The sequence below is a fragment of the Sus scrofa genome, chromosome 2 (assembly GCF_000003025.6).
Source record: "Sus scrofa isolate TJ Tabasco breed Duroc chromosome 2, Sscrofa11.1, whole genome shotgun sequence".
Classification (NCBI taxonomy): Eukaryota; Metazoa; Chordata; class Mammalia; order Artiodactyla; family Suidae; genus Sus; species Sus scrofa.
Genome location: NC_010444.4, coordinates 97,610,312 through 97,629,845, shown reverse-complemented (window position 1 = coordinate 97,629,845; position 19,534 = coordinate 97,610,312). Strand labels below are relative to the sequence as shown.

At 37.3% G+C, this 19,534-nt stretch overlaps 1 long non-coding RNA gene across 1 annotated transcript in view; it reads right to left on the bottom strand.

Annotated features, from left to right (window-relative positions):
- Window positions 1–19,534, bottom strand: part of LOC102167126 — a 39,952-nt gene that overhangs the window by 3,318 nt on the left and 17,100 nt on the right. The gene's annotated exons all lie outside the window — the stretch shown is intronic.

The window sequence follows — 19,534 nt, the reverse complement described above, 5'->3', positions numbered from 1 at the left end:
AGGAGGGGCGTGTCGGGAGGGAAGAAATAGGTGAGGGAGATTGAGGCACAAACTTCCAGTTGTTAGAATAAATGAGTCAAGGGTATGAAATGTATAGCATGGAGAATATAGTCAACAACTGGGTAATATATTTGTATGATAATGTATTATAGCTAGATGTATTGTGATAATCCTTTTGAAATGTATAGAAATATCAAATTACCATGTTGTGTAACAGGAACTAATATAGTGTTTTAGGTCAATTATACATCAAAAACATTTATAGAAAAAGAGATCAGATTTATGGCTACCAGAGTCAAGGAGTGGGGGGAGGGGAGATTAGATGAAGGCAGTCGAAATGTACAAACTCCCATTTACAAGATAAGTGATTACTAGGGATGTAATGTACAACATGATAAATATAATTGATGCTGCTATACATTACATATCAAAGTTGTTAGGAAAGTAAATCCTAAGAGTTCTCATCACAAGGAAAATTTTTTTCTATTTCTTTAATTTTCTAATCTATGTAAATTGATGGATTCACTACATTTATTGTGATAATCATTTCATGATGTATGAAAGTTAAAGCATTATACTGTACAACCTTAGACATATACAGTGCTATATATCAATGATATCGCGATAAAACTGTTGTGAGCCACACAGCAAGTCCAATATCTCAATAAAACTGGAAGAACTCAAGCCATGAAAGATATGGACAAAACCCAAATGCATGTTACCTCATGAAAGAAGGCAATCTGAAAAGGTAACATAGTGTGTGGTTTCAGTTTATGCCACATTCTGGAAAAGGCAAAGCTATAGAAACAGTAAAAAGATCAGTGGTTGCCAGGGGTTGGGGTTGGGGTTAGAGGCAGGGATGGATAGGTGGAGCTCAAAGGATTTTTAGCATTGTGAAAATGCACTGTACATAATACTCTCATGATGGATACAAGTCATAATACATTTGTTCAAATCCGCAGAATGTACAACACCAAGAGGAAACACTAAGGTAAACTCTGAACTTTGCATGATTATGATGTGTCAATATAGATTTATCAACTGTAACAAATGCACCACTCTGATGGGGGATGTTGGTAATAGGGGAGGCTATGGGCAATCTTGACACCTTCCTTTCAGTTTTGCTGCAATCATAAAACTACTCTTAAAAATGTCTTCAAAATTGTCTTCATTTATATAAACAAAAATGAGTCCAAAGATATAATTTATAATATAAAATACATATGTATTTATACTAAATAATTTTAAAACACTTAGGTACAGGAGTTCCCACCATGGCTCAAAGGGATTGTCTGTGTCTCTGGAGCGCTGGGATGTAGGTTTGATCCCCAGCCCAGCACTGTGGGTCAAGAATCTAGTGTTGCCACAGCTGTGGCTTAGGTCGCAATGTGGATCAGATCTGATCCCTGGCCCAGGAACTCCATGTGCTAAAGGGTGGCCAAAAAAAAACCCCCAAAAAACCTTAGGTACAAATGTAAAAATATACAAGGAAACATACACAGGGGATATATATTTGAACATACACATGAAAACAATATGGGAAAACAATGTTTTAAAAAATACTATGTACTTGGAGAGAAATATTGGAAGACAATTCTCCAAGAGTATCTCATGTTTCTGCACATCTGGCAAACAGAAGAACTGACTGCATTTGTTCCACACTGTCTTTTTAAAAAAAAATGTTTATTATTGAGGTATAATTTATATACCATGCCTTACCCATGGCATGTGGAATTTCCCAGGCCAGGGATGTGACCCGCACTGCTATAGTGACAATGCCCTCTGATTCTTAACCTGCTGCACCACAAGAGAACTCCAAGAGCAACTTATGCTTGAATGAAAAAGTTGCTGATGAATGCAGATTAGAACCAGCTGCATTTCTGAGAATATTGTCTCAAGAATTTTTTAAAAACTTATCTGCCATTAGCCTCTTTGTCCTAATGCCAAGATTTTTTTTTTTAACTTTATTTTTTAGTGTCATCCATTAAAGACTGAATAGTCTCAAAACTTGGAATTCCACTTAAGAGGCTTTTCTGACAAGAAAGGGAGTTGAATTTCTTTGTCCTGTATTGCAAATTATGAGTAAAGTAAAGCTATATGAATTTTCAATTCCACCAAGTCACTATATGTGCTTGTTTGGCTACATTGAATAATTCTAAATTTGTATCTTAGCGTAGGTATTATTGTTGGGAATTAAGACTTTATATGGGAATTAAAACATGTGACTCACCATTGATATTCTAGGACCATTCTCTCAAGATCATGGTTTTGTTTTCTCCATCAGATAAAGCATAATTTCAAAACTGACCTAAGGTTTTGAATCAGCAAAAGGAAAAGTCTGTTCATGGGATCAGCTACCTACCTAATTTATGGGGCCCAGTGCAAAATGAAAATGTGGGGTCTCTTGTTGAGAAATTATGAAGAATTTCAAGACAGCAAAAGCAGAACATTAAACTGAGTATAGAACCCTTCTAAACACAGGCCCTTCCACACATGTGTATATATGTATGTGTGTTGCATGTGAATGTATACACACACACACTTTTGTAGAAAAAATTAGATTTTTAAGGAAAGAGTCAAGTACATAGTCTTTTATATATACATATATGTTCATGTGTATACATACACATAACTATTTCTCTTCTTTAAAAACCTTAAAAGAGGATCCTGGGTTATTGATATTGTGGGGCCATTATGCCAACTCTACACTGCCTGTCTCAGACTTTTATATGTTAATGTTATGTAAGTCACTGATAGTTTGAAATTTTCATTACCTTAACTGAATCTAATCCTAACTAATAAAATAGACCTCTCAAATTTAATACGTCCAAAATAGACTTTGAATTTTTTCTCAAACCCCAGTAATGTTATCTTATATCCTCCCACTGGCACAGGCTGAAATCTTTTTGGAAAGGGATTTTTAATTTTGTCTTGTTTTGTTTTTAATTTTTTTTTTCTTTTCAGGGCCACACCCACGATATACGGAAGTTCCCAGGCTAGGGATCCAATCGGAGCTGCAGTTGCCAGCCTATACCACAGCCACAGCAACACCAGATCCAAGCCATATCTGTGACCCATACCTACACTACAGCTCACAGCAATGCCAGATCCTTAACCCACTGAGTAAGGCCAGGGATCAAACCCATATCCTCAGGGATACTAGTTGGGTTTGTTATCGCTGGGCCACAAAGGAAACTCCAAGGGGTCTTTAATTTTGGGCTCATGAAGGTTCAAGGGGTGAAAGAGTCTATAAACTTGGATGGGGAAAATTTACACCTATAGTACCATGAACCTGTAACTGAAAGTTAATATTTCTTCCATTTATGATCATAAGCAATAAACCACAACCGTGTTAGTAGTATCAGTGGCTACCACCAATAAAAATCATAAATACATTTATTTCATATTATAGTTGTTGCAGAAATTTCAAAATATCTTTAATAGTTATTATGAATTCAACATAGGCAGAATTATGAAGAAGCACATATACTTATTGCATATTTTCTAATATTTTAATAATAATACATCTATATAATTGGCTTCCTTTGTAATCTTATGTATTTCATTTCATACAATAAAACATTGTTCTGAGAGGGCAGTTCATTATCTTCAACAAGGGCTAAAGGGTCCAAGGCATAGGAAGGATAAAAATCCCTTGCCTTCTGGTCATCCTTGACCTCTCAGTTTATCTCATACCCACATGGCAGAGGGTGCTAGTTTCCGCCAGTATCCATGCTTCCTATTTCCTTAATATCAGAACCTCAGGCTTTTTTGGCAGGGAGTGATAATATTCTCACCTGAGAGACTTCATTTCCCAGTCACTCCCTGTACTAAAGCATAGCTTTGTGATAAGGATTTATACGTCAAAATGTTTTGTAGGATTTCCGGAAAGGTTGTTTAAAAGGTCTGACTTAGCTGGGTAGAAGACACAGAGAGCCACCACACTGTCATTGGATAACCTACTTCTGGAATTTTCTTTTTTTTTTTTCTTTTTTTTATTTGCCACACCAGTGGTATACGGAAATTCCAGGGTCAGAGATTGAATCTGAGCTGCAGCTGCAGCGGCAGCAATGCCAGATCCTTAACCCACTGAGCCCAGCTGGGATTCAAACCCAGACCTCCACAGCCACCCAAGCCGCTGCAGCCGAGTTGTTAACTCATTGCACCACAGTGGGAACTCTTGGAATTATTTTACATTAAAAAATAAACACTGTAGGTAGATTTCCTCTCCTAATTGCTGAATACAAACAATTCCTAAATTCTAACTGATATGTCCTACTTTTTAACAAATCTTATTGGTTCTGCTTCAAATTCTAATTTCAAATTCAGAGTTCGAGTACTTCTCACTGTCTCCACTACTGTTACCCTTGTCCCAGCTCCCATCAAATTTCACTGCATTACTGCAGTAACAAATTCTAACTGGTTTCCCCTTCTCCTGCCTGGCTCCCCACAGTGTTTTCTCAATAAGGATCCAGAGTGATATTTTAAAATTCCTAAGGTGGATCACATGACTCCTCTGCCCCAAACCTTCAACAGTTTCTTCTCTTTCCAAATGAAAGTTAAGTCCTGGGAATTCCCATTGTGGCTCAGTGGTAACGAACCTGACTAGTGTCCATGAGGTTGTGGGTTCAATCCCTGACCTCACTCAAGGGTTGAGGATCTGGTGTTGTCATGAGCTGTGGCACAGGTCTCAGACGCAGCCAGGATCTGAGTGGTGCTTGTGGCTCCAATTCGAGCCCTAGCCCAGGAAGTTCTATGTGCCGTGAGTGCTGCCCTTAAAAAGCAAAAATAGAAAGGAAGGAAGAAAGGAAGGAAGGAGGGAGGGAGGTAGGGAGGGAGGGAGGAAGGAAGGAAGGAAAGAAAGAAAGAAAAGTTAGGTCCTAATGATGGCCTATGTAGTTTTACAAGAGGCTACCAATGGAGTTCCCATTGTGGCTCAATGGTTAACAAATCCAACTAGGAACCATGAGGTTGAGGGTTTGATCCCTGGCCTCGCTCAGTGGGTTAAGGATCTGGCATTGCCATGAGCTGTGGTGTAGGTCGCAGACACGGCTCAGATCTGGCATGGCTGTGGCTGTGGCTGTGGCGTAGGCCAGCAGCAACAGCTCCGATTAGACCCCTAGCCTGGGAACCTCCATGTGCCATGGGTGCTGCCCTAAAAAGACCAAAAAAAAAAAAAAAAAAAAGTGGCTACCATTCTATCCCTTTATCTCTGATTTCTTCCCCACTCAACCCCATCTTACTCAATGGCTACCATTCTATCCCCTTATCTCTGATTTCTTCCCCACTCAACCCCATCTTACTCAATTCCTTTCCCGTCTGCCCTCTTATTGCTCTTTAAATATGACAAACAGGCTCAAAGTATGTGTTCAGTAATATATTTATCAAATGAATAGATGAGGAAGAAAATAGAAGGGCATTTCAGGTCAACTTTTGCTCAAGGCTGGAATTATTCAATGTGGATAAACTTGATTATTCCCAATGATTGGATTCTTATGTGTAAAATTCATGAAATCGATAAAATATTTATGGTGTTAATAGGGTAGAAAATAATAAAAGGTTTCAGTGATCATGAGAGAAAGAGCTATTGCATCTTAGATGATCTAATTTAGACAATGTTCGCATAAAACCAACTCTCTTGATTTCCCCATTTCTCTCACAGGTACTCAGACTCAAATACTCAGTTATCCTGACTCTTTCCTACCAAAAAAATGCCATCAGCTATATCTCTCAAGCTGGTCTCTTACTTTTCATCCTTTTTGCCTTCCATCTATGTCAAGGCTCTATCATCTAATAAATGGATTACCCAGGAACCTCCTACTGTGCTCCTATCATCTCTCTTATCGTGCATACTACCATTAGAATAAATTCCCTAAGAGACTGGTTTTACTAGCTCCTCTCCAGATCAGTACCATTTAATATTTATATAAATGGTAAAAACTAAGATGCAGTGAAGCCTGTTACTAGAGGTAAAGAAGCCAAGCAGTCTATTTGTTCCTATTGCCATACTATAATCACAGCAAAAGTAATAATAATGAAATTTAATTATCCATAACATACTTGTCCAAATAGTTGGTATAATTAGATGTAATTAGAAAGCTACTTGCCAGTAAAGACTTGAAAAAAGATGTTTCTAAAGAACTATGTTTTATACCTATATATGCATCCTCTATAATTCATGCCAATTCTCACTTAACACTTACAAGATACATAGTACTAAACTAACTATTCTGGGAATAAATGAATACACCAAATAGAAAATATTGGGAGTGTATTCTCTACTGTCAAGCTAGAAAGAAATTCTGGTAAGGTATTGAGAAAAATGAGACACAATGGGGAAAGGGAAAAACAGTCATTGAATCATTGGTCAAGGAATCAAGGAGAAATACATTTTTGGGGGTAATTTGTTTCTATTCACTTATTTAGATTATTTCAAGTTTTTAAAAATACCTGGCCATTAAATAGACAATAAAATGAACAATTTTTAGTTATTTAAATGATGTTTCTTATGGCAAAAACTGCAAAAACTATAGCCTTTAAATTTAAGTGTAGCAGTCATCATTATATTTTTAACAGAAATATATGATGCTGAGAGAGTTACAGAAGAAATGCCGAGGAAGACTCAATTGGACCCTGTGATTCTATTTCATGTCTTCTCAGTAAGGCTATAACCCTCAGAGTCAAAACGATAAAAAGCACTTGAGAACGCTGTGAGAATCACCATGGAGACCACACAGTGTTCTCAGGTCACATTAATGAGGTTTCTCCATTCTGCCAAGGAAGAGAGTTTCTTGGATCTGCAGTGCTGCAGCTAGTTAACAGGGAATTGTGTGGTTGCAAGTAACAAACATACATACACTCAAATTAACATCAATAACGAGGGGCTTTATCAAAGGGATAAAACTTGTCATTTCAAAAACACTTGAATAAAACACAGTTGGGCCACCTGGAAAATGGAAAAAGACTGTTAATACACCCAACAACTTCCTTTCATCTCCCTCAGAGAGTTATGGACTCTGCTTTTCTCTGTGCTTCTGGGTTTACTGGCAGCATCTCTGCTCCTCTCTAAATCATCTTGTACTTGGCTCTCACTTATCCTTTGTCATGGCTTGCCCTACCTTTTAGGTTTAAGTATTTAGCACCTTCTGACTCACTAGCCGAGTACTGTATTCAAAAGTCCTGAGAAAAAGAATTTGATTTGTTCAGTTTAAGTCAAGGGTCTCTAGGTGGGGCAATAGACTATAGTGGGTGTGGAGGCCTTAGTCTATATCCTTGCAGGGGCTGTGATCAGTTAAAATACACATCCATAGTTTTGTGAAATCCTTAAGGGGTAAAGAGGGCTGTGGTGATAAAATATTCCCTGCTCCATTTTGGACTCTTACTGTTAACTTATTCACACTTTTTCCTCCCCACTGATTTTAAGAAATTGAGACAAAACACACACACACACACACACACACACACACACACACACACACACACACACAGTTACAAAACAGCTGACAAAAAACTAAGGCAGTTATATTGATCCTTCTGCTTGACTTGTTATTTGAATGACAATTCAATGAGGAAATACTTATTGATTCTCTTCAGTGAGCTGAGCACTGGACAACATGGGGGTAGGAGGGTTAAGGAGGATAATAAATGATACAAGTGGTTTTTGAGCTTCTAGTTTTTTCTAAGTTATGAAACGTCCAAACCCCCAAAGGACCCTCCATTTCTGGTAACTCCCAGTTGACTCACAGGTATATAGCCTACACATACTTATTGTTGATCTGCTAATTTCTGCTGCTCAATTCTTGCTACTACTTCTACAATCACACTCTCACTTCTCAGAACTTGCCTCTTCAACAGGCTTCACATGAGAGAAGACAGTATGCTTATACTTATTTATTTATCTATTTTTGTTAAGTGGCCAACATCTTAAAAAGACAATCAAACAACAAAAATCAGGAGAATTCATATAAAAATATGGTTTTCTTATTTCTCTTGAAAAATCTGAAAATCTGGCATTTTGGGATCTGTATTTCCATACAGTTGGACCTGAATAGTCATCTCCCTTTTTAGCAGGGGCATGAATTTCCCAATAAGTCATAATTCCCCGTTCTCATACTGTGTGCTATTTTACATCCAGCCTGCTTTGCTTAACTTAAATGCCTTGCCCTTGTAGGCATTTGCGTTTGCAAATCTTGATCTTTCACAGTTCATGAGATGGACTGTATTATTTCTGTTCCAAATATAACCTCTGGAGAAACTGGGACACATCTCCAGATTCGAGAATATTTTGTGGTGCCACATTACACTCCAAATAGTGAGCCAAGTCAGAGACAGGTAATTTCTATTCTCTTTTAGTGACAATTTTTTGCTTACCTCCTCTGACATCTACTTCTAGAGCTAAGAAAGTCCACTGCCTGCTTAGTATACCTCAAAACTTAACGACAGTGTCCCTGATTTTATCATTGGTCCTGGTTGCCATCTGTGCAGCAAATGTAGTGTAAAAACTGCCTCCTTGTGGTTTGCCCTAATATTGCAGCATTTAGAATAAGGCTTTTCTGCAACCATATTGTTCATCTCAACATAATTATTTTAAAAGACAGTAATATTAGGAAAAATTGTCTACTACTTAGAAATGGGCGAAAGAGATTAAATTTAGCAGACCTTCCGGGGATTACCTGGTTATATATGGTTATGTTTCCTTGATCAACTTTCTACTGAGGCTATTTTACATCTCAATATTGTAGAAATTAACTTGAACAAAACTAATGTTAAAGCAAATAATTCTTGTACACAGCAATTCAAATTAATTAATTTTGGATCATAGATTTAAAATTTATTTCTGTCACATAGGAAAGATTACCCCAAACATTAAATTTTATTGCCCTGTGGGTTATTAAACAGTTTTGCACCTATTAGCAGATTCTTTTCAGCATTTCTAATTGTATGCATGTATGTATGTTTTTGAAAATTTTTAACACTGATTCTCCCATTATTACGAATGAAATCTTTCATGTGTGTTCATTTTATATATGTATGAAAGTAAAAATATTTTTTTCTTTTTGAACATAATAACTTAGCAGTTAAATAACTGATGTTTTGATTATTATATTTCAATAGCTCAAACTGAAAAAGAAGCTCAGCAGGTTTAGTAACCCACTTAACCTACTACATTACACAAAAATTAGTTGTAATAATCTTCAGGTAAAAAGAACATTTTGGGTATAGTGACTATAGTTTTTACATGCAGTATGTAAACTTTTCTGTAGTAAAGGGATCTATTCCACAAAAATGATTTGTTCTCAAACCCTTTCTTCTACCCTTGGTTGTATTTTTAAATCTATAAGAGTGAAAAAGAAATTTTAGGAACAGTGAAATTTGATAAGAAAGCAAAAAAAATTAGTGATAAGAAATGAAGACAAATTCAAGAACACTGTTCCAGCTGTCTTTGTGTATAGAGTATCCTCATAGGCCTAAGGTCTTAGAAATTTGTGTGCTTCAAAGTGAAGCCAAATTCCAAAGTGAGTTTTCACCTCAGTGATCCAGTGACACCTCTGATTATTATGGAAGAACATTGATTTACTATCCCAAGTACAATAGAGCCCTCTTTAATTGGACTGGAGCTTTCTCCTCTGTAGTTTTCTTTCTTTAGAAATGAGGAATAGGGAGTTCCCATGGAGGCTCAGAGGAAATGAATCTGACTAGTATCCATGAGAATGAAGGCTTGATCCCTGGCCTTGCTCTGTGGGTTAAGGAGCCCGAATTGCTGAGAACTGTGGTGTAGGTCACCGATGTGGCTCGGATCTGGCATTACTGTGCCTGTGGTCTAGGCCAGCGGCTACAGCTCTATTCGACACTTAGCCTGGGAACCTCCACATGTCGCTGGTGCAGCCCTAGAAAGACAAAAAAAAAAAAAAAAAAAAAAAAAAAAAAAGAAATGAGAAAGAAATGAGGAATAGCAATTTGGTAGCTGAGGTCAGAGCTTTAAAAAATATGGTAATTGAGCATTTTCTTCCAGAGCCATTTGTCTTCTGGATTCATAAAGAAACAAAGATATTGCCATCTAGTGGTTTAATCGAAGAAATTCAGTGAAATAATTTTTCTCATGGTGGTTCATATTAATAAATAGTTTCTTTACATGGCTCTAAATTAAAAAACAACTTGCTTTTACAAAGAAGTTATTAATATATTTTTAAAAATTAATATTTCAGATTTTGTCACTTTTTTTCAATTTACATTACCTAACTATTAAGCTCTGTAGAATATGAATTAGAACAGGAAAAGATGTTTTCATAATTTGAAGAAAATATTAATAAAAGATAATGTTCCACTGAATAAATTGTCAGATGTTAAACTACAGATATAATGTTAAACAAAATATAAAATCAAGTTAATGATCAAATTAATAGTTCATATCAAATTTTAAAAAGGAACTGTATGAAATAAATAGGTTTACATTACATACAATTATAAAAGCAAAGTTCTTATATCTGGTCACTTGTGATGGAGCATGACGGAGGTTAAAGTGAGAAAAAGAATGTAGATATTTATATGTGTGACTGGGTCACTTTGCTGAATAGTAGAAAATTTACAGAACACTGTAAACCAACTATAATGGAAAAAATAAAAATCATTTTAAAAAATAATAGCAAAGTTCTCTAAAGTATGGTCTAAATCTAGGCTCTTATACCAGGATCCTTTGCTTTTACTGAACGGCTCCATTACAGCAAATTGGCTACAAAAGAATATTCCATTAAATAAAATATTATCATTCACTGTGATTATAAAATAAGAAATGTATCTATATAAAACTCTCCAACCCCAACATTTTGACATTTAAACATAAAAAGTATATTTAAGGAGTTCCTGATAGCCCAGTGATTAAGGACTGGCATTGTCATTGCTGTGGCTCAGGTTACTGCTATGGCTCAAGTTCCAGCCCTGTCCTGGGAATGGTTTCATGCTACAGGCACTGCCAAAATATACCTATATGTGTGTGTGTGTGTATATATATATATATATATATATATATATATTTAAAAGTCCATCAAAATTTTATTTAGAGGTAAACAGAAAATTCACAGATACTATCATTTATTTTCTGCATTGATATAAATTTTTATAGTCCTACGTAAAAAAGAATTACTCTGTTCTACCATATAACTATTTCATTTCTAATAACAGCATGAGAGACAGTAGCTCCTGCAGATATTCTGACTCCATCTGGCTGCGATAGGGATTTTACCAGGTTCCCACTGGATTTTTAGATCATAATGTACCCAGATTCCTTCGAAGCAAAATTTTGAATAAAAATATCTGAGCATTCTGATTCCACTTTTAAAGCAAACTTTACACTCTGGGAACCATAATGCTTATACTGAACCTAGCACAACCTTCTCATCCTTGGCCAGGAAAGTGCCATGATGGAATCCATCCAGCCTGGGACAAACAAGAGAAAAAATGTCTTTTCATGACATCTTCTGGGGGTAGATATAAAAATGTAGAGGGAGAGAGACAGAAACTAGGTAGAGGGACAGATAGGCTCCATTTATGATCCCTTGTGAAATGATGAAGTCTGTTCTGAAAATAGTTCAGAGGCCCAGATGGCCATGTGCCCCTGGGTGGTATTTAGAAGTAAGGAGAGGGAAGGAGTGTTACTGTGTATACTCATTCTCATCCTGCAGCAACCCCAACCCCAACAATTGTTGTCAGAGTTCAGGTAACTACAGAGCCTCTTGTGGTTTTTATGGAAAATAAGCACAGACTCAAAGTTTGGAGTAAGATTTGATTCTGGCATCTAGAAAGAAGGCTGCATGAAGGAAGGAAGCCATGTGATTATAAACGAGCCAAAGTTGGATGGCCACGTTCCAAATTCTTGACCACATTCCCAATTTTCCTGTCAGCTATTTAATAAAAGCCATGGAAATCTACTTTTATATTTACCAAGAACGAGGGGCAAAAATTAGACAATGTATTTTCTTTAGGAACATTAAGTTAGCAGGCAATTCAAATAAGGCAAAATATTATAGCACTGCTAAACTTCAAGAGCCATTTGTAAAGTATGCTGATAACTTTTATTGAAACAGGTCACGTTATTTGTCTAGAAGAAATAAAACAGAAGTGTCTGTCAGTTTGCAGAAATTTCAGACTTTTCTCTGTCTATATAATATCTAGATGTCCTTATTATAAGGGATAGTTTCTTCTTCAAGATCTTATTAAAAAATATAGAGCTTTGCCCCCCCCCCAATACTACTGAGTTAGAATCAATGAGATTGGGGCTCAGCCATCTCAATTTTTAACAAACTCTCCAAGTCTTTATGGTATATCTTAGTTGAGAACTATTCTTCTAGATGCCATCCACAAAACCAATGAGACTAAATAATTTTCATTAAAAAGATCTAAAGGCAATCAAGAGTGAAAAAGTGGGACAGCAGGAAAAATGTAATAGCCACTTAGCTGGAGGACTGGCAGATCACCAATGAGAGATATCTGATTTACAATACCATTGGTACAGGGAATAATTTTTTAATGAGTCATATTACCATAGGTAGAAACCTAATAAAACTGCTGTGAAAGAGTGGAAATACTCAAAATGTAAATAGTAGTATTTATTAATACAAGAGTTATTTATTGAATACCAACTGCATTTCAGGTGCTATAATAGGCAATAGAATCAGAAAGTTTTTCCCCTCAGGAAGTTCTTAGTATAATAAAATGATTCTTAGACTTCAGTAGAAATAAAAATCACCTTGGGTGCTTGTTAAGAATACATATGCTCACTATCTGATTATGAAGAATATTGGCCTAATTAGTAAGTCACACAGTAAACAGACATCTATAATACAAATGGTAAATTTTAAGAGATATACAGAAGTATTATCTGGTCACTGATCTAGACCAAGAGGGAAGGGTAAATGTCAGCGATAGTTTTTCATAAAAAGTGATACCAACTTGAATTCCTGAATAAAAACTAGCCGTTTTCTAGATGAAGAAAGGTGGTGAAGAGTATGAAAAGTGGCATTGAATTGTGAGAAAGTATGGCACATATGAGGAACCAAGGAAGGTTTCTAGTATCTGGAATTTAGGAGTTAAAAGTGAGGCATAAGGAAAATAGTGGTATCCAAAGCTAAAGAGTTTTATTTTTATCACCAAATAAGTGGTGTATAAGCCAGTTAGAAGGTTACCTGATAATTGTAGCAAGAAATGTGAATGTTGCTGGGATAGAGAAAAGAGAAGGGAGAAGGGTTAAAGTGATTAAATTGATGGGATGAGAAGAAGAAGGTAGTATGAAGAATGTCTTCAAGGTTTTGGGTTGAGTCTATTCATCTCATCTCATTGGTAATACTGTTTTTTTCTTTTTAATTGCTGAGACATTCCCTTTTCCATTTTAGTATTTTGTATTCTAAGTAGCTAATATCATTTGTGACTGCATGCTATGTCCAAATGCTACCCTGACAAACACACTGTCTCACTGCAGAAGATGCTGTCAAGGCCCTGGCCATATCCTCTCAGACCTCTCCAGAAGTCACCTGTAACCTTGGTGAACAGTTCCTAGAAAAACCCAAAGCTTCTTACTTTACACCCTGGATATTTCTCATTGAAGGCTTTCTCTCACCCTGGAGTGTGCCTGACCTGTGCTCAGGATAAGTCAGAAGTGTCTGACAGTTAATGCCCCAGGAGCAACTGTCAACCAATGGGGAATAGAGATTGCGGATAAGTACCCTTCCAAGCTTCCTAGCCTCTTGGTGGATGATGCCTAGTAGGATTCCCTTCCATGTCTCACTTTATCACATCCTCATCATGTTTCCTGGGATCACTTCCCAAATAAATGACTTGAACCCAAGTCCTTGGACCCAAACTAAGGTACTCAATCCTCCCACCAACTATTACTATCGCTATTTTATATGTGTGCAGTCTGACGCTTGGAGAGGTTAAATAAATTGTCCTTATCATTTAGCTGGTAAATGCTAGAAAGTGAATTCAAATCCCAAACCTGTGATCTCAAGACTATGCTATATTGCCAGTCCCTAATTCCAAGATGCAAACCAGGCATCACCAACTGTGGAGTGAAATCCAGAGGCAGCCTGTCAGTCTCTAATGGGCAACATTGAGACTGATTACTATTTTCAGATTCTGATCCTTACTGTTACCAAGGCTGAGCCTGAGATTTACCTGCCAGCATATTTCCTCTCTTCATGCCCACTTTAGAGGATTGAAAATCCATCACATAGTTTCTTTCCCTTGCTAAGAATGGTAGTCATGTAGAATTCAGAAGCTGAGCAATTCATTTTGAATGAGGTAAATGTAACAGTGTAATGACAGAAAGTAGTATGTTATATCAATTACACACTTTTTTTTTTTCTTTTTAGGGCCACACCCGTGGCGTATGGAAGTTTCCAGGCTGGGGGTCAAATTGGAGCTGCAGCTGCCTGCCAATACCACAGCCACAGCAATGTGGTGTCTGAGCTGTATCTGGGACCTACATCGAAGCTCACGGCAATGCCAGATCCTTAACCCACTGAGCAAGGCCAGAAATTGAATCTTACATCCTCATGGATACTAGTTGGGTTTGTTCCCACTGAGCCACACGGGGACTCCTACATTAATTACTCTTAACGCTTTGCTCTATTTCTCTAGTTCCCCATGTTTTCATGGTTTTGTTCCTGGTTAAGTATTTGAAGTGGAAGTGAGTGATCAAAGGAAAGGGGAAACTGGTACTTGAAGTTATTAAAAAAGTGATATATCCAGAACTAAGCTCATATTTTCCTCTTCTTGCCTATAATGTCTGACAACCCACATTGAAACAAAGTATGGTGGAAGAATATTAGAAATTAGAAGATCTAACTTCAATTCCTTTACCAATTAGCTGGGTGACATTAAGCCAGTCACACAAATCAAAATCATGGTTGTTATCCATAAAAAGAAGGGTTTCAAGTATGGCTGATCTGTAAATTTGCTTCTAGTTTTAACATTTCTGTGATTCTATCCAATTCTAATGGAATACTAGAGTTATTGGATGAAGGAGTCTCAACTTTAAATATGTTAGTCGACTTTCCTATTCCTGCCACATATTTCGCACTTTCCTAAATGCATGCTTTTTCCCTTTGATTTTCCTTCCATCTAGAATGCTTTTGTGGAGTTCCCATCGTGGCGCAGTGGTTAACGAATCCGACTAGGAACCATGAGGTTGCGGGTTCGATTCCTGCCCTTGCTCAGTGGGTTAAGGATCTGGCGTTGCCGTGAGCTGTGGTGTAGGTTGCAGACGCGGCTCGGATCCAGCATTGCTGTGGCTCTGGCGTAGGCCAGTGGCTACAGCTCCGATTAGACCCCTAGCCTGGGAACCTCCATATGCCGCAGGAGCGGCCCAAGAAATAGCAAAAAGACAAAAAAAAAAAAAAAAAAGAATGCTTTTGCTTCTCTTATAAAATTTCAACCCAACTTTAAAAATTATTTGCCTTAATGATTGCAGAATAATTGTGCCCTCTTCTGAATCTTTAAGCATTTATTATCATACCACTCATTCATGTGGCACTTCCCATTTACATCACAAGAAAAACTCTGCAAGAGACATTGCAGAAGTGGCAGAGAATATGGGATTAATTGCTAGAGAAGTGGTCTGGACTGGAGTTCTCAACGTGGACAAATCACATTGAGTTTCTATAACTCTATTCCAGTTAGATCCACACTGGTGTGTCATAACCCTCCAGGTTGAATATAATTAGTATATAAATGAACTCAAATATTTATACAGGCCATAACACACAAAATGAAGCAGTTCATTTGCAATAAAAAAAGTCAGGAGGTCTCTGGCAAAAAGAAGAGCACTCAAGTCCCAAACAAAGGGGGCAGCAGTGCCTTGGCAGTGAGAAAGGTGTGGCATCTGTAATGCTAATCTTTGATTCTTTGAGCTGGAAATTGAACGTTTTTCTTTGTTCCTAGTTTTTAAATGTTAGCAGCAAAATCAAACATTTTAAACATACTTTCTGTAGGTCTTAGCTAGTATGTGGTTTCTGGTCTCTGGTCACCTCCTCCTTAGCCCATTACTTCCTCACTATGATGTTTCCAGTGAGATTACTCATCCCGAAGTTACAACAGCTTTGTGACCTAAGAAAAGTAATTTAACATGTCGCAGTATTAGATTTTTTTTTGCATATGATATTGACCTCACAGGATGTGTTAGCATTAAAGGAGAAAACACCTTATAAGACCTAGCACATAGAAATAAGCATTCCATGAATGTTTGTTCCTACTATGCTCAAACCACACTGCAATCTGGCTTCTTCCATCAACTTGTTATAGCTTTAAACACCCATGGGCTATCTCTTCTTCTGCCAGTGCACAATCTTCCCCTTGACCGTCTCAGTTTTAACTCTTTGAATAAGGTGCTTCTCAAATTGTGTGCAAGTTTTTTAATGGTAAAGACTATCCCAATTCCTGCTCCCTCCCCCACCAACATTTAAAAAAATCCTTTTATTCTGGAAAACTTCAATCATACACAAATGTAGAAAAATAATAGTATAATCAACCCCTGAGTACTTATCTATCTCAACAATTTTCAATACCTGACCAGTTTTGTTTCATCTATACCCTTATCAAATTCCTACCCTCCTACCCTACAGACATATTGGGTTATTTTGAAGCCACCTGTAGACATCACTTCACCTCATTTGTAAATACCTCAATATTTACACAGTTTTCTAAGGAATGTGTAAGAAACAATGGTTTTGTGGAAAGATTCTTGGTGATGACGGGGACGGCAAGCAAGAAGGGATGGTCTCATGACAGAGTCAGGTTAAAGGAAGAAATTCTTTCTCCAATCACCGGGTAAACCTATGCATTTAAATAGTTTTCTACCTTATTGTTCTCATAATTAGAAGAAAATTTCAACATATATTTTGAATCTGATTTTGCATAAATACCTTTTACATAAATCTTGATGGACAATAGAAAGATTATGACTATTTTAAATTAATACAATCTGGCTTCCAACAACTTTCCACTAAATGTGATCTTGCTGAAATTACCAACTTAGCCAAGTCCAACTGAGTTGACCACTTCCTCCTGCTTGGTTTCCAGCATGACATTTACTCCTGGCTTTCCTTCTTTTTCACATTGACCATTCCTTTCACATGCCTAGATTTGTCTTGAACTTTATTTAAAAAAAAAAAAAAAAAAACACATTACTTTTTCCAGTTGATTTTGACTAGTTATATGGCTTTAACTATAATTTAAATATTGATGACTCTTAAATTTATTCCTAGCCTTCCTTTTTTCTGAAACTTCACACACACACACACACACACACACAGACACATTTTATACAAACACACATACATTTTAGAGTAGATTTTACTGATATAAAGATTATATTAGGAGTTCCCATCGTGGCTCAGTGGTTAACGAATCTGACTAGGAACCATGAGGTTGTGGGTTCGGGTCCCTGGCCTTGCTCAGGGGGTTAAGGATCTGGTGTTGTTGTGAGCTGTGGTGCAGGTCGCAGACACGGCTCGGATCCCATGTTGCTGTGGCTCTGGTGTAGGCCAGCAGCTACAGCTCCGATTTGACCCCTAGCCTGGGAATCTCCATATGCCGTGGGAGCGGCTCAAGAAAAGGCAAAAAGACAAAAAGACAAAAAAAAAAAAAAAAAAAGATTATATTGGTCCCTGGTGGTCTAGCAGTTAAGGAATTAGGGTGTTAACTACTGTGGTGCTGGTTCGAACCTTGGCCTGGACACTTTCACGTACTGTGGGCATGGCCAAAAAAAAAAAAAAAAAAAAAAAAAAAAGAATATGCTCTACAAAAATCAAATGCTGGAGAGGGTGCAGAGAAAAGGGAACCCTCCTACACTGTTGGTAGCAATGTAAATTGGTACAACAACTATGGAAAACAGTGTGGAGGAACCTCAGAAAATTAAATATAGAAACACCAGAATGATCCAGAAATCCCAATCCCACTCTTGGGCATATATCTAGACAAAACTTTCATTGAGAAAGATACATGCATCCCTATGTTCACTGCAGCACTATGCACAATGGCCAAGACATGGAAACAACCTAAATGTCCATGAACAGATGAATGGATTAAGAAGATGTGGTACAGGAGTTCCCGTCATGGCGCAGTGGTTAACGAATCCGACTAGGAACCATGAGGTTGCGGGTTCCACCCCTGGTCTTGCTCAGTGGATTAAGGATCCAGTGTTGCCGTGAGCTGTGGTATAGGTCGCAGACGCGGCTTGGATGCCCACATTGCTATGGCTCTGGCATAGGCTGGCAGCTGTAGCTCTGATTCGACCCCTAGCCTGGGAACTTCCATATACTGCAGGAGCGGCTCAAGAAAAGGTAAAAAGACAAAAAAAACAAAAAAAAAGAAGATGTGGTACATATACACAATGGAGTACTACTCAGCCATAAAAAAAAAACAAAATAATGCTATTTGTGGCAACATGGATGGAACTAGAGACTCTCATGCTGAGTGAAGTCAGAAAGAGAAAGACAAATACCATATGATATCATTTATATCTGAAATCTAATATATGGCACAAATGAAACTGTCTACAGAAAAGAAACTCATGGACTTGGAGAACAGTCTTGTGGTTGCCAAGGGGGAGGAGGGGGATGGAGTGGGATTGACTGGGAGTTTGGGGTTAGTAGATGTAAACTAGTGCATTTGGAGTGGATAAGCAATGAGATCCTGCTGTGTAGCACAGGGAACTATATCTAATCACTTGTGATGTAACACGATGGGGGATAATACAAGAAAAAGAATGTATATATATGTATAAATGAGTCACTTTGCTATGCAGAAGAAATTGACAGAAGATTGTAAATCAACTATAATAAAAAATTAAGGAAGGATATGTTGCACAAATTTGTAAATATTAATAAAAATAGGAAATATTTTTCATTATAAATTCTATATAGCATACGAATTCATTCAGAATTCTCTCATTGATGTTGCCAAACATTTGTATCTATATTCAACCTATGACTGCAACTAATAAACAAATTTAGTTCCAATATGAATGTTCACTAATTCTTTTCATTATGTCAATAAGATGACATTAGCCAGCTCCAGTACTCCACTGATACTAGAATTCCCTCTGTTTCTGGATTATTCCCAGCTTATTTCCACCACAGTACTTTTGCATTGACTCTTCCTCTGCTCTGTCTCAACTCTTCACTAGACTAGATTCTGATCTCAGCTCAAGTGTCATAGAGAGATCTTCCCTGACTGCCCTAGCCTTGCAGCTTTACATACTTCATCTACTTTCTGTCATATTGTTCTCCTTTATTTTCTTCATAGAGATTTAGCAATTATCACTTCTAAAAAAGCAAGGCATGGAGTTCCCTGGTGGCCTAGCAATTAAGGATCTGGTATTGTCACCACTGTGGTGCAGGTTCAATCCCTGGCCAGGGAACTTCTGCATGCTACAGGCACAGCCAGAAAAAAAAAAGTAAAAGCAAGGTATGTATCCACGTAGGTATTTACTATTTGAATGGAGGACGCAGGCTTTCAGCATATTCACAGTTCAAACAGTGCA